The sequence below is a fragment of the Engystomops pustulosus genome, chromosome 2 (assembly GCF_040894005.1).
Source record: "Engystomops pustulosus chromosome 2, aEngPut4.maternal, whole genome shotgun sequence".
In the NCBI taxonomy this organism is placed as follows: domain Eukaryota; kingdom Metazoa; phylum Chordata; class Amphibia; order Anura; family Leptodactylidae; genus Engystomops; species Engystomops pustulosus.
In genome coordinates, this window is record NC_092412.1 from 208,241,312 (window position 1) to 208,268,566 (window position 27,255).

A 27,255-nucleotide genomic window follows, 5' to 3' on the forward strand; every position below is an offset into this window, starting at 1 on the left:
AGGGCACGGATGATGTTGTCTGACACGTGCTGGTGCAGGGCTGGGACGGCACATCGGGAAAAGTAGTGGCGGCTGGGGACCGAATACCGAGGGGCGGCGGCCGCCATGAGGTTGCGAAAGGCCTCGGTCTCTACTAGACTATAGGGCAGCATCTCCAGGCTAAGCAATCTGGAGATGTGGACATTAAGGGCTTGGGCGTGCGGGTGGGTTGCACTATATTTCCGTTTCCGCTCCAGCGTCTGGGGTATGGAGAGCTGAACGCTGGTGGATGCTGTGGAGGATCGTGGAGGCGACGATGGGGTTTTTGTGCCAGGGTCCTTGGCAGGGGGCTGACTATCAGCTGAAACAGGGGAAGGAGCAGTGGTGTGCACGGCCGGAGGTGAACGGGCTTGGTGCCACTGAGTGGGGTGTTTAGCATTCATATGCCTGCGCATACTGGTGGTAGTTAAGCTAGTAGTGGTGGAACCCCTGCTGATCCTGGTTTGGCAAAGGTTGCACACCACAGTCCGTCGGTCATCCGGTGTTTCCTTAAAGAACCTCCAGACTTCTGAAAATCTAGCCCTCGCAGCGGGAGCCCTCGCCACGGGAGCTTCACTACGTGACACATTTGGCGCTGATGCACCAGCTCTGGCCCTGCCTCTCCGTCTGGCCCCACCACTGCCTCTTCCAACCTGTTCTGCTATAGGACTCGCCTCCGTCTCAGAAGCACTGTGTTCACCCGGCCTATCAACCCAGCTTGGGTCTGTCACCTCATCATCCTCCGATCCCTCAGTCTGCTCCCCCCTCGGACTTCCTGCCCTGACAACAACTTCACCACTGTCTGACAACCGTGTCTCCTCATCTTCGGACACCTCTTTACACACTTCTTCCACTACGTCAAGAAGGTCATCACCCACAGACTGCGACTGGTGGAAAACCCTGGGCATCGGAAAATTGCTCAGCAGCAACCGGACAAGTGGTTTGTGACTGTGGGAAGGGTCCAGAAAACAGTTCCTCAGAGTATGCCAGTTCAAATGCCAAATTTTCCTGGGAGGGGGCAGACTGGGGGGGAGGAGGCTGAGGTGCAGGAGCTGGAGGAGTGCCAATTTCGGTGACATGGGTGGACTGCGTGGAAGACTGACTGGTGGACAAATTGCTCGAAGCATTGTCGGCAATCCACGACATCACCTGTTCGCACTGTTCTGGCCTCAACAGTGCTCTACCACGAGTCCCAGTAACTTCAGACATGAACCTAGGGAGTGTAGCTCTGCGGCGTTCCCCTGCTCCCTCATCAGCAGGTGGTGTCTCACCCCGCCCAGGACCACGGCCTCTGACCCCTGCAGTAGTTGGACGCCCACGTCCCCGCCCTCGTCCTCTACCCCTAGCCCTCGGGTTAAACATTTTGAAAATGAAAGTTATAACTTTAAATTTTTTTTTACTGTTTTTTTGTGTTTTTTAGTTTTTTTTGTGTTTTTTAGTTTTTAAAACCAAACAATGCTATCCTATTGCTATGGCTATTTTCTAGCCAAGTATGAAAGCACACTGATGAGATGACGCTGAGTTATGAAAAAATAAACGTAAAATAAAAAGAAACTGCCAGACTGTGCCTAATTGAAATCAAACCCCTAATAAATTTTCCCACTTCGGTCTTTGCGATGGATATGTGCGTCACTAAGCGCTAAACACAGCGGTCGCAAGTCTCACTCCAAATTCCTGACAATTGGCTAGTATATGCACTGCAGCAAGGACAGCCACCAGCAGATCAACCAGAAATAAAATATATATAACGCTATTGTAGGCGTAAGTAAGCCGTTTGGATTCTCCTTTGGCTATTTTCTAGCCAAGTATGAAAGCACACTGATGAGATGACGCTGAGTTATGAAAAAATAAACGTAAAATAAAAAGAAACTGCCAGACTGTGCCTAATTGAAATCCAACCCCTAATAAATTTTCCCACTTCGGTCTTTGCGATGGATATGTGCGTCACTAAGCGCTAAACACAGCGGTCGCAAGTCTCACTCCAAATTCCTGACAATTGGCTAGTATATGCACTGCAGCAAGGACAGCCACCAGCAGATCAACCAGAAATAAAATATATATAACGCTATTGTAGGCGTAAGTAAGCCGTTTGGATTCTCCTTTGGCTATTTTCTAGCCAAGTATGAAAGCACACTGATGAGATGACGCTGAGTTATGAAAAAATAAACGTAAAATAAAAAGAAACTGCCAGACTGTGCCTAATTGAAATCCAACCCCTAATAAATTTTCCCACTTCGGTCTTTGCGATGGATATGTGCGTCACTAAGCGCTAAACACAGCGGTCGCAAGTCTCACTCCAAATTCCTGACAATTGGCTAGTATATGCACTGCAGCAAGGACAGCCACCAGCAGATCAACCAGAAATAAAATATATATAACGCTATTGTAGGCGTAATTAAGCCGTTTGGATTCTCCTTTGGCTATTTTCTAGCCAAGTATGAAAGCACACTGATGAGATGACGCTGAGTTATGAAAAAATAAACGTAAAATAAAAAGAAACTGCCAGACTGTGCCTAATTGAAATCAAACCCCTAATAAATTTTCCCACTTTGGTGTTTGAGGTGGATATGTGCGTCACTAAGCGCAAAACACAGCGGTAGCAAGTCCCCCTGCAAATTCCTCACAATATGGTACTAGCTGCCAGCAAGCCCAGCCACAAGCAAACAAAAAAAAAAAAAGTATAACGTTATTGTAGCCCTAAGAAGGGCTGTTGGGTTCTTGTTGAATCACTCCTGCCTAACACTATTCTAATAGAACACCCTAACGCTTTCCCTGACCAGCAGCAGCTCTCTCTCTAGCGGCATCCAGACACAGAATGATCCGAGCAGCGCGGGCAGCGGCTAGTCTATCCCAGGGTCACCTGATCTGGCCAGCCAACCACTGCTATCGACGTGTAAGGGTACCACGTCATGCTGGGTGGAGTGCAGAGTCTCCTGGCTTGTGATTGGCTCTGTTTCTGGCCGCCAAAAAGCAAAACGGCGGGAGCTGCCATTTTCTCGAGCGGGCGAAGTATTCGTCCGAGCAACGAGCAGTTTCGAATACGCTAATGCTCGAACGAGCATCAAGCTCGGACGAGTATGTTCGCTCATCTCTAGTGCTGACACATCCAAGGCTAAGACTTCATGTACTAATGATTTTTACCACTTACTACATGTTCTCTGCTCCTCTATGGAAGCTGCTAGGCTAGTCACCATATACATCCTGTATGTGCCCTGTGCAGTGTTCAGTGGATTTACTGCTAAATTACTTTGAGAGAGAACACATGACATCAAGGGATCTGTGGGCAAGCTAACTAGCCTCAGCTTGAGGGCATAGACTGACAGACATTAGTCTCCACCCACTTCACTTCTACTGAGAAAGATTTTAGTCAAACACTTTCAGAACAGAAAATGCCAAAACTTTGGAAAGAAAAGGATGAGCAGCATCCTGGAAAATGTATTTGAATATTTCTTATAATCCCCCAGCCGAGTATAATGGGCTGTGAGTCTCCACATGCATGCAATGTGGCCTAAATTGTCAAAGTCTCCTTAAAGAGAGCTATTACTTCCCAACTCACAACAAATCTTTAATATCAATTATGGCTTAACAATGACACCTCATGTTGTTCAGTAAGTCAACTAATTATTTACAGAAGCATAACATCCCAATCTTTTTGAAGGGTGGCCCGGGGTATAGAGTTACAAGCTTCTACACAGTGGGGCACATTTACTTACCCGGTCCTGTCACGACCCCCGATCCGGATGGTTCGACGAAGATGAAGTCTGGCGCGATTCACCAATATCGTGCACCCGAGATCCTGCATCTGTCACTTCCCCGCTGAGGTCCGTCGGAGTTCACCTTCTTCTTCTCGGTGCTTATAAGTGCGTGTCTTGCAACACAATTTACAATGTTAAATCCTGCTCGTTGTCTGAATCCGTCGGATTGCCCGACGGCCCGCCACCCCAAGATTTCTGTCGAGTGAAAGCCGGCGCCGATGCTCCAAAATCCGATCGCGTGCGCCAAAAACCCCTGTTAAATGCGGCGCTAATCAGAAATTGTGATCCGCAGACCCTTAGTAAATGAGCCCCAGTGTCTCATACCATATGTCTGCAGAGAGATTATTGCCTGGTGAAAGTGCAGGCCGCTCCATTTGAGGTATCTTTGTCTCCAGCAGTCATTCACTATTAAAGTAACCTTGATGATCATTGTTGTCCATTAAGATTAAATTAGGTCTGTGTTGTTCATGCAGAGACACAATGCCCCACATTTATTAAAGTGTTTGCGCTAGTTTTCTGTCTGACTTTGCATTGAAAAGAACTTGCAAACTGCTTGCACATGTATTTATAAAGTGTCTGCACCAGTTTTGTTTGGCGGCTGCTCTTTGTCCAACAAGACAGAAAAAATGTGCACCAAAAGGGCATGTTACTGCTTAGTCAGAGTTTGCACCACATTTATTACTGACCTGCGCCAAAATTCTGTCTCTGCTACAATTCTGCAGCATGAACAAAGTGCATCAAAAACAATGGTGCACACTTCCAGAGCAGTGTGCACCAGATTCATGAAGATCTTGCGCCAGTTTTGATTAATCTGGCACACCCTGCACACTCCACAGGCAAACTGCCCATAGAACAGCCTAGTTTTACACTAGTTTTGACAGATTTGGCCCATTGACTGGATTAATGATGTTCTCAAGTAGCTTGGGCTTTTCACTGCATCATTCATGAACAGTTGGGTAGTTCAGTATTGACTAGACACAGCAGACCACACTATAAAGTCATCACCACCAAGTGACAATGGAGGCTGTTGCATAGCGCTCTCCTTGGCATCTTCAACATAGTTTTCAGTCATTATTTCTGATCAAAATGTGAAATATGAAATGTGAATTGACTTTTCATCAGTAAACAGCACAGGTCCCTCATCCAGCGTAGATGTTCTCTGGGCCATGGCTGCTTCTTGTAAATAGTGCATGTACAGAAGTTATGTTCCCTCGACATTTGTGTTTAATCCTAATTTAAAAATATATTAGTTCTGTCAATATAAAAACAATATTTTAGAAAACAAACACCAAAGGGTTTTCTCACAGCTCTTTTGCATTGGCGGGTATTTTTGTAATAAATCTACAATACCTAGCAGGAGACACGTATCAAGTCATATTCCAGATGATGCTTTCATTGCCCATTCCTTCTTGTCACACTGATATAACAGGTGTAGTGAAAAGAAAAATATATTTGCAATGGCAAATTCAATTCTGAATTGCTCAGCTTACTAAAATGGAGTGAAAGTGTCAACATGACAAGTAAATAGAAAAGGAGACATTGAGGACAGTTTCAATCTGTACGGTGCCTGTTTTATTATGGAGAACAGTGCCACGCACAGGAACTCTGCATACATCCCTGTCTTTTGTGCATTGCTTTAAACGACCTTATAACAAAAATGCAGTAGATCCCAATATTTTATTATTACACACTGATCTCTAAAGATGTACTACGCTTACACACTTCACTATTCAAACAGAGGTTTTCCAAGAATTTCAATATATTACGTTACTCATTCCAATGGTACAGAAAAGGGCATCATAACAAATAGACAACACAAATAATATCTCATGAAACAACAAATGCAAGTATTTTAGCTTTTGTATGTAATTCATTTTATGTCCAGTGAGGCCCAGAGCAAGGCAAACAATAGGTTCCAGTGTGTTCATCAATTAAAGAGTCTTTATGGAAAATGAAAAAATTCTTGACAAGTTTTAAAATTTAAATAAGGGCTAATAATAATAAATAAATATTCTGATATATTTTAATTTTGAACATCCCCCAATTTTAGTTCTGTTTCGGAGTCCCGGAATTGGAGTTTCATTTGTTGAAATCGGATGTTCTCTTTTCTCCATTACAGACAAGACCAGTAACAAAGGGGCCTGTTATACAGCCTCGTAATCACATTAATATCACAGAGGAAATTAACTGTCTTCTATTGGGGAACATATATACTTAGCATGCATTGCATGCCCCAAAGAGGTTAGAATTTGGGCCATCCATTTAGCGAGTAAAGTGCTCCAATTAAAAACCCAAAAAGTGTGCAAAGTGCTTCAAGACAAAAGTGCCTTGTGCAGGGAGAGGTACAGGAAATGTATAAACTGTGCAATACTACTTTGCAGAGCATCCCAGGTTTATAATAAACAATTGAATGTCCCTTCCTACCCATCCTAGAGGTCAAAAAGTGCAGGATCTGGTGTTCCCAATGTATGCCATACAGCATATACACTTTCTACAACACTGAAAATAAATGTAGGCCATTCTTTGAGGGCTTATACCTTTTTTGGGCCTCTGGGGCTCTGCATATGCAATCAAGACCTGAAATATGTTCCAACAAAATCTGCCCTACAAAAGCCAAATAAATCTTCTTACCCTTGGTGCCCTTCGAGGTGGCCAGTGGCAAGTTATACCCACATATAAGACAGTGTTCTACTAAGGATAACCCACTTGTTACTTAGCATTATGTTCCCAATGGTGTATATGTGGGAATATACTACTCTTTGGGCACAAATTAAGGTACAGCAGGGAAGAAAGGCCATTTGGGTTGTAGGTCTGACTCTTTTGAAATTTCCTAAAATTTTTTGGAAAATTGTTGTCAGTTTAAAAACTTAGATATGGTAACTGTTGGTAATGTTAGTAAGTAACTAATTTGATGTTCGGAATATCTGCCTGAAAAGCAGAAAACTTGACATTTTGAAAATGGCTGATTTTTTTTTCATGCAAAATGTAGCAAAATGAGCCACTAATCACTGTGTCCCAATGATGCAGAAAAAGCGGGGGAGTATGCCTTTAGGTCAGATGAGTCCAAAATAGAACTCTACTTGCTGTGTTTGCATGAAGAAGGATGAACACATCCCCAAAAACACCAGCCCAACTGTGAAGTATTGGTTTTGGGTTGCTTTTCTGCAAAGGTGACAAGAATATGGTTGAGTCTTCCAGTATGACAATGAACCAAAATACATATCCAGCGTAACTAAGCAGTGGCTCTGTGAGAAGCATTTCAAATGTTCTAGACCTGAACCCAACCGAAATTCATTGGAAGGCGCTGAAACTTAATGCTGCCCAGCAACTGCCCCAAAATCTGAAAGGTAAAGAGAAGTGGGTCAAAATCCTTTCTGCAGTTTGTGCAAACTTAGTGAAGAAAACTCTGACTTCTGTAGTTGCAAACAGGTTTTTGTACCAAATATTAAGCTGTTTTGCATCAAATACTTATTTCATGTTATAACATACTAATTAATTACTGTATATACTCGAGTATAAGCCGACCCAAGTATAAGCCGAGGCCCCTAATTTTACCACAAAAACCTTGTAAAACCTATATATTTTTTACTCGAGTATAAGCCGAGTTTGGGTTTTCAGCATTTTTTTGTGCTGAAAAACTAGGCTTATACTCGAGTATATAATGTATTTTAAAATCATACAATGTGAACTTCTGGATTATTTTAGATTCTGTCACTTACAGAAGTGTACCTACAATACAAATCACAGACCTCTTTATATTAACAAATTAGGGCTCAAATCTGCCCACCCCATCATTTTCTCTGACCTTATATACAGAAATGCGTAGAGATACATAAAAAGCTGACTCTTAATCATGGCTCTATCTGGGCATGACATATTGGTAATTAAAATTGCATATTTGTATAAGAATTGTTTTCACTTTGCTCACCGGTAAGATTCATTTTCTTTACCACAGAATACCAACTTAGGGAGTGAGAAGTTTGTTGTATAGTGCAGTGGGCCAAAGAAATGATACCTACTATAAAGATATTTACATCAATATAATATTTAAATTAACATGTTTGTATCTAAAAGCAATTTCCTTCATAGTCTTCAAGACTAAAATTTATAATAAACATTTATCTATGAATAAAAGATCTATTTGCACACATTTATAGATCAATATAGCCCTTTTAAAACCCCACAAATGCAGCATCTTTGTGTCAACTGCACAGATCCACTACAACACATACAGCACCAGAACCAAGCCCAGTAACTAAATACAGTTCCAATACCAAGAAGAATTTATTATGAAAAGCCTCCAGGCAGCTCCACCTCATCATAGAAATAACAAAGCACATCACTGCATAGAGGAGATGCAGCAGGATTATGAACTAATGGGTAATACAAGCACTTACTGTAAGGGTACATTTGGCCGAACGGGCATTCTGCTGTGCGCAGGAGAGGAGGAGGTGACCCCTCTCTCCATAGAGAAACACAGCGCACGGCCACACACAGGTAAAGGTAGACACACTCTATCTTTTGCCCGTGTACGGCACGGAACGACCATTGCCGTCTATGGGGCTGCATATACATCCCCACAGACAGGTGTCTGAAAGTACCCTGAACCTGGTGAAACACAGATGCCAAGTTTGAATGGTGAAGTCTCTTTCATCTTCTAAGACCTTGACCGACATGTCCCACATGTCCGACATGTCCCACAGTAGCCAATATAGTAACATTCCCCCACAGTAGCCAATATAGTGACGAACCAGTACCCCACAGAAGTCACAGGGCCCCATAGTAGCCAATATAGTTACCATGCCCCCCGTAGCTGAAATGATCACAGGGCCTGCACAGTATTGTAACAGTGCACAGTATAGTAACAGGGCCAGGACTCCCTCAGCAACCAAAATAGTAACAGAAAACTCTTAGTGGCCAGTATAGTAATGATGAACCCCACAGAAGCCAATATAGCACATACTAGTGCTTCACAGTCACAGTGCCATGAAGTAGACAAGATACAGTGCCCCACAGTGGTCAATATTGTCCCCACAAATAACCAAGATAATATTGGGGCCCACACTGTAACCGATGTAACACCTACAGAGGTCGATATATTATCAGTGCTGAAACAAAAGCCAAAATGTCACAGACTAGTGCCCCGTAGTAGCCAATATAGTCACCATTCCCCTAGTAACCAGTAATAACAGTGTCCTAAGTAGCAGTAGTAACAGTGTTATCAGTATGCAAAACTAACAGTGCCCACAGTAGCCAAAACTAACTAGGCCATAATTAGCCAAAACTAACAGTGTCTCAATATCCAAAACCAACAGTGCCCACAGTAGCCAAAACTAACAGTGCCCAAAATAGGCATTAAAACTAGAGACCTCCAGAGTAGCCAAAGCCAATAGTGCCCCCCATAGCCAAATCTAACAGTGCCCCAGTAGTCAAATATAACAATGCCTCTCTGTAGCCAAAGCTAACAGTGAACCCCGGTAGCAAAAACTTATAGTGCCCTTCAGTAGCCAAAGCTAACAGTATAACCTAATAACCAAAGCCAACAGTGCCCCCAGTAGCCAGTACTACTAGAGGACCCCCAATAACCAGTAATAATAGAGCCAGCAAAAAAAGATAGTACTAACCTCTATGCTGCTCTCTCCTCTTTCTCATCTTATTCTGCCTCCTAGGTGGTGCTATGATGACATCATCGCGTGTGCTGGTGCCAGGACAGACGCATCACAGTTCAAAGGCCTATTCAGGCTCCTATGCTCTGTGGCCTACTAGAGGGGTGTACCCAGATCCCAGTCTAGTTCTCTGTGGCTTTTCAGCTAGCAGAAGCCCTGACTTCTCCCCTTTAATGGGTTTATCCACTGAAAATAAAAACTCAGCAGAGCATTCACAGTGTTGTAAGTATCCCTAATAGATTTCTTTTAAATGAATGCTTTTTTAAAATGAAATTGTGCTTTAGCATAACAATTTTGCTAATTTATGGATTACTGTCCATGAAACAGAACAAAATATTCTTTTCATATTACTGTACAGCACATAAACTTCACAATACTGAATGTATCTCTCCATTTCTTTAGGTAAAAATATTCCCATAAGTAAAACACATGCATCTCAATCTACTAAGCCCAAGGCATAAGCTTTCCTACTATTGTCAGGTCCGCTTTGTTTACTGTGCCAAATATGGACACAAGGCTGCAAAGCTACAAAAATATGAAACTAGAAACTTCATGTAAGAAAAATGTGAGTGCTCACTTTAAGTGTGACTTTCCCATCTTACAGAATCCCATTAAAGGAATGAAGGTGCTACATTAAGTCAATAATGCAGAAGTTAAAGCTTCTAATGGGTAGTATATTTAATAAATTGTGCACATTTTAGAAAGCATTACATTTATACGACAAAGTTAATGGGTCTTTGGATTTTTTTTTCTTTTAAAGTGTCTTGATTGATAAAAATAGCTAAAATCTTAACTGCCTCTACAATAATCACCACTTCTTCCGTTGTATTTTTTTCTTCGTTGAGGGGCCCGTGGAACTTATATGCACATGCAATAAACTATAATCTTATCCTATTCTGGAACTTAACTGGGTTGCTCTTGCTTTAAAATAAAGACATCTTTGCTAAAACCATACTTACATTATTCTAACTAAGTTTTCTGATTTTTTTTATATAAATATATATGTAATTCCTTTTTTAATCCAAGTTTTGATCTATGTACCATTAGTCCCAGAATTCACATACCTGCAGACTCCATTATAGTAACAAACAAAACCTGGTACCCCGCAAAGCCAAATACAGATCTTTAGTATGACCCACGTGAAAGATGAGCATAATGCTTCGGCATAGCCTCAATAATGAAGTGAATTTTTGAGTGCTAATACTCAAAATAACAAGTAACTCAAAATAACATGTCCCAAAATAATTTAGAGTGCTTACAATTCTAATTTAAAAATAATAATAATTGCTTAAATATAATTTTTAAAAAGTTCAAATAATTGTTGGAATTTGATTCTTTAACACCCCCCCCCCCCCTCATTTTTTTACACTTACTGAAATTACCATGAAGAGTCTTTGATTTAAAGAGCTTTTGGTCATTATGGGCTAAGAATATTACAAGTACCAGTAAACCGAACTGTAGGGGATCACAGTTGCTTGTAAAATCTGCTTTGTGGATCTTGTATAAAAGAAATAGAAGTGTAAATAACCCAATCTTTTTACATGTAAAGGAAATATTATATGTGCTATCAGTTTATGATCTACCTAATAGACCGGTAACAATCAAGAAAATGTAGGAGCTGGGCTCTGCTAATATGTAGTGCAATGTCCCCTTTTAATGTTTTCCTACTCCATACCACTCCCATACATCTGGCTGTTCAGGGTACTGCAACTAAGGCCATTTAGTTGAACTGGGCCATGATGACATTTTCTGCACAGACCGTCCCAAGGAAAAAATTAAGAAATTGTCTGTACTACCTGTAAATAGATGGTTCCCCATGATTAAACCTGCACCTTTATACAAAGCAAAGGGACACCTTATTGATGTGGATAAATCGCTTTAATATAAATTTTTTTAGCGAAAGAAAACAGCAATAATAATTTTCATAGTAAGCTACATTAACTAATTAATAATTTGTCATAATCATCATAGTAAGCTACATTAACTAATTAATAATTTGTCTATTTAAAGGAAAATTACCAGCAGAATCACAGAATACTACATACCCTACATACCTCCTGTGCAGGATCCACTCTTCTTTTAGCTTCTTATGCCTTTGTTTTCCAAAAAAATTTTTTAAAAATTATGCAAAAGAGACTGTGGAGCTCCAGGTACCAGCTATGGAACCCATAGACCCATGGGATAATTTTCCTAATTTTTAAAAACCCTTTCAAACAAGGGGTTAAGAAGCTAAAATATTATCCTGCCAGATTGGACACATACCAGTATGTAAGCGTGCTTGGTTTAGATTCCTTGATGGTAATCTTCCTGTAATGGTGATTAGTGAGAATTGCTAAAAAAAAATACAGCTAGCTAGGAAAAACTAGGTTTCTTGGTTGCCCTAGAATAAGCTAGAAACATTTAAGGATGTTTTAAACTGGTGTTACCATATACTGTATTTTATTAAATCTAAACAGACAACGTATTCAGCCTATAGAAAGAGAGGTGTTTTTAGAAAAAACTGATTAAAAAGGGACAATTTTCACTAAATAAATATACACAAATCATGTATTGTAAATGTGTGCATGAAAGGCAAAAGTGTTAAAATTTTAATATGTTAATAATATTCACTCTTCAAAATCCTTTTAAATTATTAGTGTATCATGAGACATAGTCATTAATGCTTGATGATGTATGAATCAAGCAGGAACCTAGCTGATGCACAAAGTCATCAACTGGAAAGGGATAGATACAGCTGATCACTGGCCATTTGGAGCCTAGTGGCCTCAGCCCCCTTGATCCATCAACGTGAAATTAAAAGGTATAATACACTGCAATGTAAAGCAACCCATTGCCCCCTCCAATAAAAGAAACAATAAAAAAGTTCTAATAAAATGATAAAAAAGCAAAAATTGTTGTTATCCCCTTACATACTACTTCTTTTAAAAAATCTACCAAACATTGGTAAGTCTGTAACTAAATTCCTAAAGACTTGCATTGTAAAATAATGTATTGTAATATATTGTAATATTCATTTAATTATTAGATTTTTACCCTTTTTTAATGGTATATATATATATATATATATATATATATATATATATATATATTCATTTGTGAAATATTCCCAAATAAACAAGTTTGGGTTGTTTGTTACCCAACTATTCATCATTAAAAAACTATCATTTAAAAAATCCTTCTGCGTTATGTTTACAACACCTTTAGTGTTTTTAATAATGTACTACCCTATTATAGTTTAACCATATGCTTAATATACAGGTACAAATGTACAGTTTATTTGTCAGCAAGGAGAAAAGAAATCTCCGGCATTTACCAGTACCCTCTCTGTGCATTGTGCTGCAATTGTCATTCGCACATATGATCATCGATTATTTTTCTCTCTTGACAGGCACCGTGTCATATGTATGGGACTTATTTTCTTGTTTGAAACAATTTGCAATTTTCCTTCGAAAATAAGTTAACATAATTTTCAATGGAATAGTGTGTATTGATCCAAGAAAAAAAGGAAGAGATTGTGGCAAGCGGGGTGGAAACATCATCGATGTGTGCAGGGAAAAAAAAAAACTGTGCAGAAAATGCATTTTATTGATGATGATTTGTGATTGAAAATATAAAAAGAAAACACAGTACAATTTATACAGAATTGGATAAAACTAAATCTTTAAATGTGAATCTTATGGATTTTACTATTACAGGGTTTATTAATATTTTACTTAAATTTTGAATGGAACTTTGTTTGTTGTGTCCTAGTATACATCAATAAAATCCTTATATAAAACGATATTTTCCAATTATTTCCGAAAAGGAATATACAAAATACATGCAATAAGGTTCATTTTAAAAAAAAAAAACTTTCTTTCCATTTTTAAGAGGTTTCCTGGTCAAATCTTATACATGACCTATCCAATCTATGTTTTTATGAGTCTCACCTTAGGGTGAAACAACTGCTCGCAAAATATGTATATACCATCATTTTGCATAATTACATCATGTGCAGTAAAGCAGTGGTTTTCTTGTTGCTAGGGCTAAGCTATATAGTTTGAAGGTGATTTGATTATATGCATGATTCTCTCAATAAAAATGTGTTTCCTGTCTCCACACACCATTATACTAAAAGCAATGTAATAAATAAATTGGCCGTAAAGATAGGCAACTCCTTACACCATATCTTGGTGCAAGAATCTGCAGCAGAATGGAGCACTGTGCTTGTTAATAGTTTTTTTTTTTACCCCACTAAACACAAGTAGATAAAATTTTATAGATTTTATTTCATGCTGGGAATTTTGTCACATCAGGAGCAAAAAATACTTTTCCTCTGTCCTTTACAATAGATGGTGTTATTGTCTCTTGGATCAAGAGAATTGGAAAATGTAGGAAACATTAAAGAAATTTACAAATAAAATTAGCAATGTGGAAAAATAGAGAAAAAAAGGCTCTACACTACACTTTAGCAACAATATTTCTGCTTTATTAATCACATATAAATGACCTATTTAGGGTTTTAATGATTACTCTCCAATGCTAAGGATAGGTAACTAATATCAGAATGGGGGATGTCTAAGCCAGAATCACCACTGATCAGTTGCTTACAGCGGAATGGGGTCTCCAATAAGCACTGCTTCCACGTCACTCGCTAGTGACCACATGCCTATCACATGGCCGGTTTGCAGTTATTTCCCATTCAAATGAATTGGGAGTTGTTGTTTTCCTAGTATCCTATAAGCTACAGAAAGAATTTTGCCGAACTGCATAGCCCCCGCCACCCCCTCCATTATCTATTTTCAACAGTTGATTAATGAAGATGTCAAAGCCACCCTTCAGAGGAATATGATAGGAAATATACACTGTGTAGACTTCCACAGGAAAAACTTTAAGGAGTTTTACCAACTGGACATTCACATTTGATTTAACTCATCTGCCATATACATACATTTCTTTGATTGGATATTATTAAAGAAATGTACCTGTGTGAAGATAATTTCCCATAACTGTAGCCATATTGTCCCTTAGAAATGGAAGACAGATATCCTTGGATACAACCACTGGCACTGGAGTGATTTGCACATATGAAATGTCCAGGAGTTACTGTATGTCCCACAGCCATCCTGTGGTAATGAATGCTCAATCCCAGTGGCCGGGTATCTCATCACCTCACTGCTCCCAGGGTGTGGCCATCACCTGGGACTATCTTGTTTCCAACCCCTTAAAGGACATCTACCATCAGGTTTACTGCCCTCACTTAACTGCTCATTACCGGTTCCAGGGGAAGGCACAGGTTTTCAATAGTTCCAGGATGGCCCTATTGCTGAGGAAATAAGTTTATAAAAAATAAGTTAATTAACCTGAGGAACTCCGGCTGTTGTCACCAAAGTGCCTCATGGCTCCAACCACTCGTAACTTATGCACACCCCCATATTAAATATTTTTCCCTGCTCTAGCCCGCTGGTGCCGCAGACATGCGATGACATCACCTGGATCTATTCTAAGTCTCACTCATGCGCAATAACACTTTCCTTGTACAGCAACATCCAGATGGATGCAACAGTTATTGCGCATGCGCAAGACTTGATTACAGCCTGGTGATGTCAGCGGCTGTCTGCAGCGCAAACGGGCTGGAGCACGGAAGAATATTTAATATGGGGTTGTGCATAATTTAAGAGCACCTGGAGTGGTGCTGGTGATGTCGACCAGAGACTGCGTCAGGCTGATTAGCATGTTTTCATAAAGTTATTTCCTTAGCAATATGGCCATCCGGGAACTATTGAAACCCAGTGCCTTCCCCTAGAACAGGTAACGAGCAGTTAGGTGAGGGCAGCATACCATCAGTAAACCTGATTGTAAATGTTCATTAAGGATGCAGCCTTTTTTTGACTTAAGGCTCAGCCCCACTTTTTGTAATCTGACATGCGTCTCTTTATATGGTTATAACTTTTGATCACTTGAACTTACCATAGTGATTTTGAGATTGTTTTTCGTTACATGTTGCTCTTCACGTTAATGATAGGTTGGTAAGTTTTGTGTTTATGTATAAAAAAAAAAATTAATTGGCAAAGTTTAAGAAAAATTATCCATTTTCAAAATTCAAAATTGTCTCATTTTCAGGCAGTTTTACAGCCCAAATAAGTTTCCATAAGTCAAATAACATTTTCCATGTCTGCATTATGTTTTCATCATTTTTGAAATGTCTAGATCATTTGAGATCTTCATAGTAATTCAAACAAAATAAGTAAAATTTGGAATGGTCCAATTTTGTCAGTAATATTAATTAGTCTTAAAATTCACAAAAGATAAAGAGGAAACCCATCTTAAAATTATGCAATTTCTCCCGTGTGTGGACGTTACTTGTTGTATGTACGCACAGTGAGGTGCAGAAGCAAAGGAGGGCTATGTATCAGCAAGTTTTGCCCTACAGAACTTAGTTGTTTTTAGTTGGTTCATTGGCGCACTTTTGTGAGCTATAAAATATTAGTTTTTGCATTAAAGGAAACCTACTACTTCCAATAGGGCTTCTAAGCAACAAATGCCGTGCACCAGCTCAGGGTGACCTGGTGCCAGTGCTTATCTTTGTTATGTTCTTAAACGGTTTTAAACCGTTTAAATGCTTTAGTAATCTTTTTGCGCGCGACTGTGTGTTCCCCTGAATAGGAAGTGGTCACCCGCATGGTGCAGCGAGCGCGTACCACCGTGCGGTGAAGCTGCTTCATATATAAAGATTACTAAAGCGTTTAAACACTTTAAAACCGTTTAAGAACATAATGAAGACAAGCGCTAAAAAAGTATTAATTAATTTTTTGTGGGGAGGTTGTAGAAAAAATTCTCAATTCAGTAAATGATTTTTTTTTTTTGGTGTTCACCGCATACCCCAAGTAACATGTTATCTTTATTCTACAGTACAATTATGGTGATACCAAATTTCCATATTTTTGCATACATTTTACCAATATTGAAGAATAAAACCTAATGTGGGGAAAAAAATCTATAATTTTTGCATTGCCATTTCCCAAGTTTTTTACTTTGGTCTATATAGCTGGTTGAGAGCCTGTTTTTTTGCGGGACATGTACTTTACAACAATACCGGTTTTTTATAGATACATTTTTGATCACTTTTAATGCATTTTGTTTGGGACAAGATAGGTAAAATCATAATTTTTGTTTGTTGTTTTTCCTTTTTTTAAAACCGTTCATCATGCGAATTCACTAATGATTTTGTTTGTACGGGTCATTGCAAAGTGGTGATGCTATATATGTGGGGTTTGTATGGTGATTTTCACTATTTTATGTTCTATGTATATTTTATATGTAATGGAACTTTTGGAGCATTTTTATTAATTTGACTAATTTTTTATTTAAAATCTTTTTTTTTACTTGTCTCACTAAGCAATCATCTGATTGCTTGTTCATTATCATACCCTGCAATACTGATCTATTGAAGGCTATTGCAATCGAATAGGCTGACACACTGCCTGTAAGGTCCTGTCTGTGACAAGATCTTACAGGCATTTGCTATGGAGAGCCCTGGGGTCTTAGATCAGAGCCCAGGGTTGCCATAGCAGTGCCCACTGGTGTTACACGGGGATGTCAGCTATAAGATACGTACTATTGCTGCATTGAGCACTAAGTTACAGTGCTCCTTGTAGTAATAGTACATCACAAAAGTGGTTAAGGGTCAGCATCACTACATTTATTTAAAATTATCTTCTCACTGGCATTTTTTTTAATAAAATGCAGTTTAAAAAGTGAAGAGTGAAGAGTGAAGATGAACTCTATAGATTCCGCTCTGATAGTGTTCTTTATGATTAGTAATGTAGTGTCTGTTTATTTCCCTGTGTTACCAGGTACAAAGAGCTGTGCATAATTAGCAGGAAATATGTAAAATACAAGTAAATAAAATGAATGCAAGAGGTCTCTGCCTCAGGAGGTTCTCAACCTAATCAAGTATGTGGGAAAACAAGCAGAATTAGCCGCCTCTCTGCATATAGCCGCATATGCAAGAAAGAATGAGACTAGGAGCTGCTTGTCTGTTGTGCATGCAAGGACACTAATATTCCATATCCTTCCTGATGAATGCATATTAAATTTTTTGATGCCATAAAAATTGACGGCCCATCTTGATAACTTTTAACAACATTTGACATTGACTGTGATACACTGTGGTAACTACAAAAAAGACTGATTAGCACAAAATCTGGTATAATAAGGTATAATTACATTTTTTACAAACTTTTAATTATCAACAATGAGTATTTTAATAGTAAGCTTTGTAATAAATTTTATTAAAGAAATATTTCCATGTGTCCATTTTTCTCTGCCTTTCTTCTTTTTTCTTTGAGTAGTTTACGTAAATCAGCTTTCTGTCCCTGCACACCACTGACAGGTGAGAGGTAAAGGAACCTGACAGCCCCTGAATAGTTTAATCTTTTTAAAGATCTGAATCATCAAGGGAAATATTCTCGAGATAAGGAAAGGGTAACCCATTAGCCTCTGAAGTGGACATTGCTTAGAAATTTTTCAAATACATTGCTCACTATGGGAACAAGAGTAGAAAAAAGGTGCAGAGAGGCTGCTTTACTTAACCCCTAGGGGACACAGCCTATTTTGGCCTTAAGGACGCGGCCCCATTCTTCAAATCTGACCTGTGTCACTATAAGTGGTTATAGCTTTGGAACGCTATGAGATATCCAGGGGATTTTTAGATTGTTTTCTCGTGACACATTGTACTTCAAATTAGTTTAAAAATTTGGATGATATCTTTTGTGTTTAGTTATGAAAAAAAACAAAATTTGGAAAAAAATTGGAAAAATTCTTTATTTTCAACGTTCTAAATTCTCTACTTTTGATGCAGATAGTCATAGCTCCCAAATAAATTCATGACTTACATTTCCCAAATGTCTGCTTTATGTTGGCATGGTTTTTTAAGATTCCACATATTTTACTAGAATGTTATGAGGCTCAGAATTTAGGTATCATTTTTCACATTTTTTGTAAAATCACCAAAACCCGCATTTAGATGAACCTGCTCAACTTCTAATTGACACTGAGAGGCCTAAATAATAGTGGGACTCGTAAATTACCCCATTGTGGAAACTACACACCTCAACGTATGAAAAACCACTTTTAAGAAGTTTGTTAACGCTTTACGTGTTTTATAGGGGTTAAAACAAAATGGAGGTGCAGTCTGCAAATTGTAATATTTTTTCACAATACACTCATTTTGGGTGGAAAATTAAACATTTACAATGGATTAAATGAATAAAGGCTCCACAAAGTTTGTTACCCAATTTCTCCCGAGTACACGGATACACGGTGGTAACCTGCTGTATGGGCGCACGGCCGGGCATAGAAGGGAAGGAGGCGCCATCCAGAGCAGATTTTCTATGTCACATTGTACAGGCTATAATTTTTTTCTTTTTTTTAATGTGGACCTATAGGGGCTTATTTCTTTTGCCACATGAGATGCACTTTTCTGGTATGTAATTTGGGGGAATCTATAGGCTAATTGGTGAGATTTTATTAACTCTTTGTTGGTGGAGGAAATGAAAATCATCACTTTTCAGGAAGATTTTTATGGGTTTTTTTTTTTTGCCCGTTTACCATACCATAAAAATAGTATATTATTTTTATTCTATGGGTCGCCACGATTACAAAAAGACCTCATTTATATAGATTTTTTATTTTTTTCCCATTTTTACTGCATAAAAAGTAATTTGGCAAAAATGTTGTTAATTTTAGCATCACAGTCTTTCATATGCATAACTTTTTTATTTTTTGCCTCACAAATCTGTTTAAGGGCTTATTTTTTGCGAGAAGGATTGTTCTTTTTAGTGGTCTTATTTTAGAGTGCATAACATTTTTTAAATCCCTTTTTAGAGCATTTTTATAGGGTATTAATTGAAAATGATCTTTTTTCTGGAGCTTTTTTTTGTTTTGTTTTTTACGGGGTTCACTTTGCGGATCTAATAACGATTCTGTTTTATAATGCAGATTGTTACGGACGCAGGGATACCAAATATGTGGGGTTTTGTGTATTTTATTGAATTGTACTGAATAAAAACCAATTTGGAGAAAATCTTGTTCATTTTAGCATCACCATCTTTTCATATGCATAACTTTTTTATTTTTCGGCTGACAAATCTAGTTAGGGGCTTATTTTTTGCGAGAAGAGTTGTTCTTTTTAGTGGGCTTATTTTGGAGTGCATAACATTTTTTAAATTACTTTTTAGAGCATTTTTTGATAGGGTATAATTAAAAATTATCTTTTTTCGGAACGTTTTTGCGGTTTTTTTTCTACGGCGTGTACCGTGCGGGTCCAGTAATGATTCTGTTTTATTATACAGATTGTTACGGACGCGGCAATACCAAATATGCGGGGTTTTTTGTGTTTTTGTGTTTTTTATACTTTATTAAGTGTTTTTATGGGAAAGTGACATTTTAGGGGCTTATATTTTTATGTATTTATTTTTTATTTATTATAATGTGTAGTGTTAAGTGTTTTTGCATATTTTTACTTATACATACTTGAACTTAAACCAGTGATGCTCTGATCACTGGTTTAAGTTCAATACACTGCTCTACAATACTATTTTATTGTAGAGCAGTGTAAACTGTCTGAGCAAGCTTGCGCATGCTCAGACAGTTTACAGCCAGACCCGGAAGGGGTCTGGCTGCCATGGAGACCGGGCAGCTCCGGGGCACATGCCAGTCCTCGGAGCTGCCCAGAAGTGGATCGGATCCCCCGGTAAGCGGCACGGGGGATCCGATCCACAGTGCAAACACCCTTACACGCCGCGGTCATGTTTGACCGCGGCGTGTAAGGGGTTAACACCCGCGATCGGAGCCGGCTCCGATCGCGGGTGTTAGCGCAGGCTGTCAGCTGTACTAGACAGCTGACAGCCGCTGCTTCTGGTACCGGCTCCGTTCGTGAGCCGGTGCCAGAAGCAGGACGTTATAGAACGTCCCCGTGCGCTAAGCATCTAGCCCCGGGGACGTACTATAACGTCCTGGTGCGCCTAGGGGTTAATAGAGTATATAACAAAATGCACTATTATCACTTGCTATATACATTTCCAAATATGAAAAAAATAGCTACAAGGGTTTTATTATGCATTAAAGCTTATTTCATTTGTTCCTTTAAAATAAATACTGTAAAAATTAATAAGTCATAAACATTAGAGATCAGCAACATTTTTGTCACCAATCTGCCTGTCACTAGGATATGGTGGTAAACCAGTTTCCTAGGTTTAAGATTCCCTTATGGCCAATTTAAGACAGTAATAGAAGAATTGATTCTCCTATTACATTATATGGGCTGTGGAGTCAGGAGGATAGAAAAATCAATACATTTTCTCTAATTGAAACATCGTAGAACAAGTTATGGTCTAATGTAAAATTGTCTATAATTTAGTTGATATCTCTAAAATTAAAATTTTCCATTGCTCATAAATTCCCAGCTACAGTTGTATTCATCAACCACAGGCTCACTTCTAACAGAAGCACATACAATGGATTTAACCACAGTATAGCTCTGCAAAATAATAAAGTACAATGGAAAGTCCTAGTCAAGGACACTTTTAGCGGTTTGCTGTGTTTATTATATTCCTCAATACTTAAATGCTGATACCGCTATATGTATAAAGATTATTATCATTTCTATTATTAGCAGTTCAATGTAATCATATGGCTACATTTGTTGAATGTCTAAAGAACTCCACAACATGTACCCCAAACATAACCATTAAACAGTATGTGAACAGAGCCTTACACCCTGGACTCCTGCATCTCTTTCAGATTAATACAGTACATGTCAGCTGCTAGAGAAGCAAAACATAAGAGTGCTGAAACTTTGCACCAATTTAAAGTTAGTCAAAGTAGCAAAATCTCCTTTGCCACTAGTTTGCCTGCGATAAAGTTTTTCTATTTGTTCTTTTTTAAAGGAAAACTATCATCAGGAACCTCATTTTCACTAAGAACAGGTTGTAGAAGCCCATCACATCTGCAGTGCTGAATTGCCTCTCTGCCTTTTCTAAGCATTTGCACTACAATATAATTGTGTGTTATAACTTACCTTGCACCCTGACAGAATCCTCCGGGGTTGGGCTGTGGTTTGGATGCATTTCAAAAAAACAACATGTGACTAACATGTGTGTTAGTCACCCCTCAGTTTTTGACCCCCACCTTTGTGCTCCTGGACAGCTCCTCCCTCCTGCTCCTACACAGAGGTCACAGTCTGGTGAGCTGACATCAGTGGGGGAGGGAGAAGCTGTACAGGATCACAAAGAAGGAGGCAGCCTGTAGTACAGACAAGTCACATGTTGTTTTGTGAAATGCATTCAAACCAAAGCCAAACCCCTGTGACTACACAGAGGATTTTGTCAGGATGGCAGGTAAGTTATAACATACAATTATATTGTAATGCAAATGCTTATAAAAGGCTGAGATGCATTTTGCACTGCAGGTGTCATGGGCTTCTGCAACCTTTCTTTAGTGAAAATGAGGTCCCTGGTGACAGGTTCCCTTTAATATTGGCTCCATGGGGAAATAAAATTACAAACAAAGTATACTCACTTCTCTATGGCGCTCCAGTAACACTGTTAGTCTCATTTTCTATAGGGAGGCTCAGTTATGACGAGTCATGAACACCTTCTATAGCCAAATACAGGGGGCAACCAGAGGCCGGAGCATTAGACAGAAGTAAGTATATATTGATTGTTATTTTTATACCCCCTGGGACCCGTATTATAAAATAAATACCTAATTCGGCACGACATCTTGAAGAATTCACAATATTTTAATATGTGTATACAATATATATACTGTATATGTGTGTATATTAGAATTTTGTTAAATATTATTAGTTAATAAAACCAATTATTAAAGTGATCAAATAATGTAATATATTATTATATAGTATTAAATGACTATTGTAATATTGTAATATATTTTTGATAACATTGATTACTGATAAAACGTTATATCTCTGGTTTGAAGACATGTTTTAGTACAATGAGCTATGGCTTATTGAGAAACAGCTCATTATACGCATTGCATTAGCATGTTTTGCCAGCAGAGGGCAGAGTATACTCATGTTATGCTGAGAGAGTTCTTAAAGGATGAATATTTTAAACTAGATTTAATACAATTCAAGGAAAGATATAATTAATAGTAAACAGCAGTAAGGATGTGCATATACATGCTGCGGACAGCACTATCTTTAGAATTGAAAGTTAAATACAAGGTCAAAGCTGAAATATTAATTCTAGCATACAGAAATAAGATAATGAAGGAAGTGTTATGTTTTATCATTCATTTCTAACTGCAGAAAATTTTGTATTAAAATTAATAATCAATCCTAAAATATCAATGAACATTTAAAAATATTTTAAGAATACTGGTAAATTAGAAATCAAAAATATGTCTCATTATAGTAGTTCTTACTTTTGGAAACTATAAAAAAATATACAAAATCCCAAGTATTTACTGTATTTATCAATATGGTTGAACTAAGTGTAAAATGTCCATACATAAGAGACCAAGAGATGTAAGTTATGAAAATGGATAATTTATTTATAAATTTAGCATTTCATCTTCCACAGATCCATCTATTTTGTGACCAAAGGGCTCATAACCTTTTTTATTCAACCATTAAAGGAAATCTACCATCAACATCAAGCTGGATAAAACAGGGACACTTACTCATCCAGGCACCATGACTGAGGTTATCTTTTTATATTTGAAAGGCTCCTGAAAGGCTCCTGGGGGCATTACCAGAGCCCCTCAATGCTTCATTCACAGGCTGTTGAAATGAGTAGAACATGTCTCACTACTCTCTCCCTCCTCCCTTCACCTGTGTAATCTAGCATCAGGAAGTGCGAGAAGAGGGGAGACCTGCTCTGCTCATTTTAATAGACTGTGAAGCTAAAGCACTGAGGGGCTCTGGAAACACCCACCAGAGCCATTACGGTTCATTAGAATAATTATAAAAGATGATTTTAGAAGGAGGCCATGGATAAAGAGATATAAGATGTTTACCACAATTGGAGTAAGTGTCCATGGTTTATCATGCTTCATTTTTATAGTAAAAAATGCTGGAAAAAGGTTAAAAAAGCTTCACAAGGGCTTGTGTATATGTTTGATTCTTACTTTTTAGATTATAATAAATATCTTTTACTAAATGTTGGGAGGGGAGGCAGGTGGGTTTGGAGAGGAGAATGTTTTTTGTCAGGGCCTGGTTTGCCATAGACAGTGTTAGTACAATTATTGTATGCTGATATAAAATTCATTCAATTCATATATTTAGTACTTGTGCTATGTGTACAGTTCTGTATGGCACTTTCATGAACTTCCGGGGGACTTTTTTTTATCTGAAATATGCATTACATTTTTTTACCTCATTGGGGCATATTTATCAGGACGTGGTGCAGAGGCCCTGAAATAATCACAATTGCTAGCTTATTGCTAGCACTTGCGATCATTTTCCCCTCCATCCACCTTCACGCTAGTGAGGGGGGGGCGGCGCAGCCGCATCGGTGGACTCACTGCTGCCGGTGACTATTCACAGGGCGTGGCCCGGGAGTAGAATAAACGCTGCACACCAGCCTGCCCACATATATAAAGAGGCGGAAGCACAAGCGCCTTCGTATGATAAATATTCCCCATTATTTGTATAGAGGAAGGAGCAAAACACAGCAATACCGAGACAGTTTTATTGCATAATGTAAGCCATGTGCGATGTGGGCCAAATAATATATATCATATAACTGATAGGTTCCTCTTGCAGACCTAAGGGCTATAGTCCGGGTGCTGGCTGCCATTGCACTGACAATAAGGCACAGGAGGTTGATGGGCTGATAAATGGAATTCTCTCACAGTCTGACACCTTAGCTCCTTGAGGTTTGCTGTATCTCCTCCTATCACGCTCCCTTCTCCCACTGTGTACACTCAGTCAGGAGTAAGGTGGGTTTGAAAGGAGGAGTGAGGCTTCTTCTATAGGCGCCATCGAACATTGATATGTGACAAGGCAGTGCATAAATACTAAGTAGTTAATAACAAAAAATATCAATCAACCTATGACATCTTTATCATCTGGAATGGGGACATAATTTTTTGTTAACCGTCAAATGGAACATTTTTTTACTTGCCAGAATTTCTTTTATATTCTATGTTAATTGAAGAGTGGGGCAAAACAGAGGAAAAGTTTAAAGGGATTGTCCAGTATTAGAAAATAGGTTTGTTCATAAACAAAATGCCACCACTCTTATCCATGAGCTGCGGCTTAACTTCGATTACTTTGGCAGACAAAATCCAAGAGAGAGAGTTTGTAGACATAAAATAAGCTTTTTTTGTGGTTTTCTTTTGCCACCAGGCAAATTTTGTAAGGTTTAAGAAAAAAAAAACTGGCACAAAAATCTAATATATCCCCATCAAAATTACAAGCGCCTGCTGTGGTTTCTTATGGTGTCAATTTATTTGTTTACTCGCAGATGTTCCAGTTTTAATTAATGCTGTAAATAGAAAGCAGATACATGAAATGATAATTGGGCAATTAAGTAATGAATAAGCTTTGTCTATACATTGTACATGTGCCTGTGTGCGTGTCTGTATTAAGGCTTATGGATGAGAAAGGCCACCACCCCCATAATGCATGCACTGTTAGTGACTTGAGTACAGTGTATAAGACAGGTGCTATGTAATGTGTGCTTGCCTTTACTGACCTCACATGCTAAACATTCTAAACAGATACGTTCTACACATATGTCTACTTGTTAAAAGTCCCTGGAGTATAGGTCTTCTATAGCCAACTGCAAGCAAAAGCTCCTATTATTGCATATTTGCAATATTATTTCAGTCAAATGGTTTTAAGCTTCAAAGACGTAATCATTTTAGACAAAGGGAGTCAGAGTAATCACGTAACAAAGATTCTAAATTATTACAGTGCGTAAAAAAAATTCCCTTTTTTCACATTATAATATGTAATTATTTTTCAAAAAAGGAACAAGACTAGAAATATGCAAAATAATTTAACGTTGAATTTGTTACATTTTCTGTGCAAAAAAAGGAACTGTATTATTCAAAACAGTACAAAAAAGGTTTATACAACGATTTTCCTCTTTTTGCGCAATTTCTATTCAGGAATTATTTCTTGCTTTATCCAATCACTCCAATCTTTCTCCACATCTAATTGTATTTACTTTTTCCTCTGCACTTTTCAATTTTGCTGAAATATTTGGTAGGATCAACGCTATTTCCTTTCTTAAAGGAAATTTCTAGTACATTTACATTCAGTCAACAGATAGGAAAAGTAACAGCCCCTTAAAACTATTGGGGACTTTAGGTTTAAAGATTTGTATTTTTCAAAAATAAGAAAAAGAAAAAATGTAAGATTCCCAAGTTATATTAGTAGTAGTTAGTAGTTAAGTAAAAAATATATACATATATATATATCATTGGAAGACTTGTTCAAGGTAAAAACTATAAAATCAGCTTACAGTGCCTCATAGAAAAAGTTGACAATTTAAAGGGGGGTTCTAGACCATTTGTTTTTCTTCCATCCTTACAATATGTAATCAATATCAGAATGGTGGAGGTCCAACACTTGGCACTAAAATTTCAAGAAGACTTGCCACTCCTTATTAGATGAATTTTTCAAATTAGTATACTTTATTCCAGTGAAAAAAAGGGTAACAATACACATTGACATGCAACGTTAGGTCTATCTACATCAGACCTTCATCAGGCGCTCTATAGGAACAGAGTATATAAATCAAAGCAAAAATAGGCACAATATTTTTTGCCTAGGCTCATTCACAGCTTTTTATACCTACCCCAGGGACACCATAGCCGATGATTACACTGTTTCCCCGGAGATCCACTGATATTTTATTTTTATCAAAATATAGTAAATCATAATACATAATATGAGACATGGGTTTCATGTAATGTTCATGTAATATCGCCAATATCGCCATGATGAAGTGATGGCCTGATGAAGGTCTGATGTAGATAGACTGAAATGTTGCATGTGAATTTGGATAGCTACCCTATTTTTCACTTTAATAAAATATACTATTTTGAAAAACTCATCTAATAAGGAGTGCCAAGTCTTCTTGAAATTATCTGGATGGTTTTGTAACCTACTTGAGCACCCAATGTGTGATGCTGAAAGAGTGACGTGTATTTTCTCTGCAACACTTGGCACTCCACTAAAGATAAGCAGTTTGAAGGTGATGCACTTCTCCATTGAGTTCTGCTTCTGATGTAGAGGGCAATGATGTCATGTCCATAGTTCAAATGGTCTCGTTCATGTGAATGGGCTTCAACTCCAATAAGAAGAAAGCGATTTCACAATATATAGGATGTTTTGCTTAGTAGACGGTGAACAATCATACTAATGCTGTGGTCTGATGTCTAGGCAACATCTAGCATAGATTTCAATTCCTAATTAATTTGGCCTGAGTAGCAGTTTTCATGTAGACAAGGTGATAGGGGGTAATAAGCTGCTAAGAATACAAATGAGTAAGTGTAATGAATATCTAGGCTTTTTAAAGTGTTCATTAAAAATTTTGGTTTCAAGCAGCTTATCTATGTTTTTTCTGCTCTTTCTCTTGTAGTGAGCAATGACGGATTAGGGCTTATGAGTGGGTGCCTGAGGCCCAAGCTTCGGGGAGGGGGGGGCATGGCCATCCAAGTATGATCTGTGTCTGTGTGAGTGTTTGTGTGTTGTATATTCATATGTATATGTATGTTTAAACCAAATGCATGATGTCTGTGTATTTATGCAGTGGGTATGAAAACATTTTTCACTCTATGTTTTATTGCAGGCA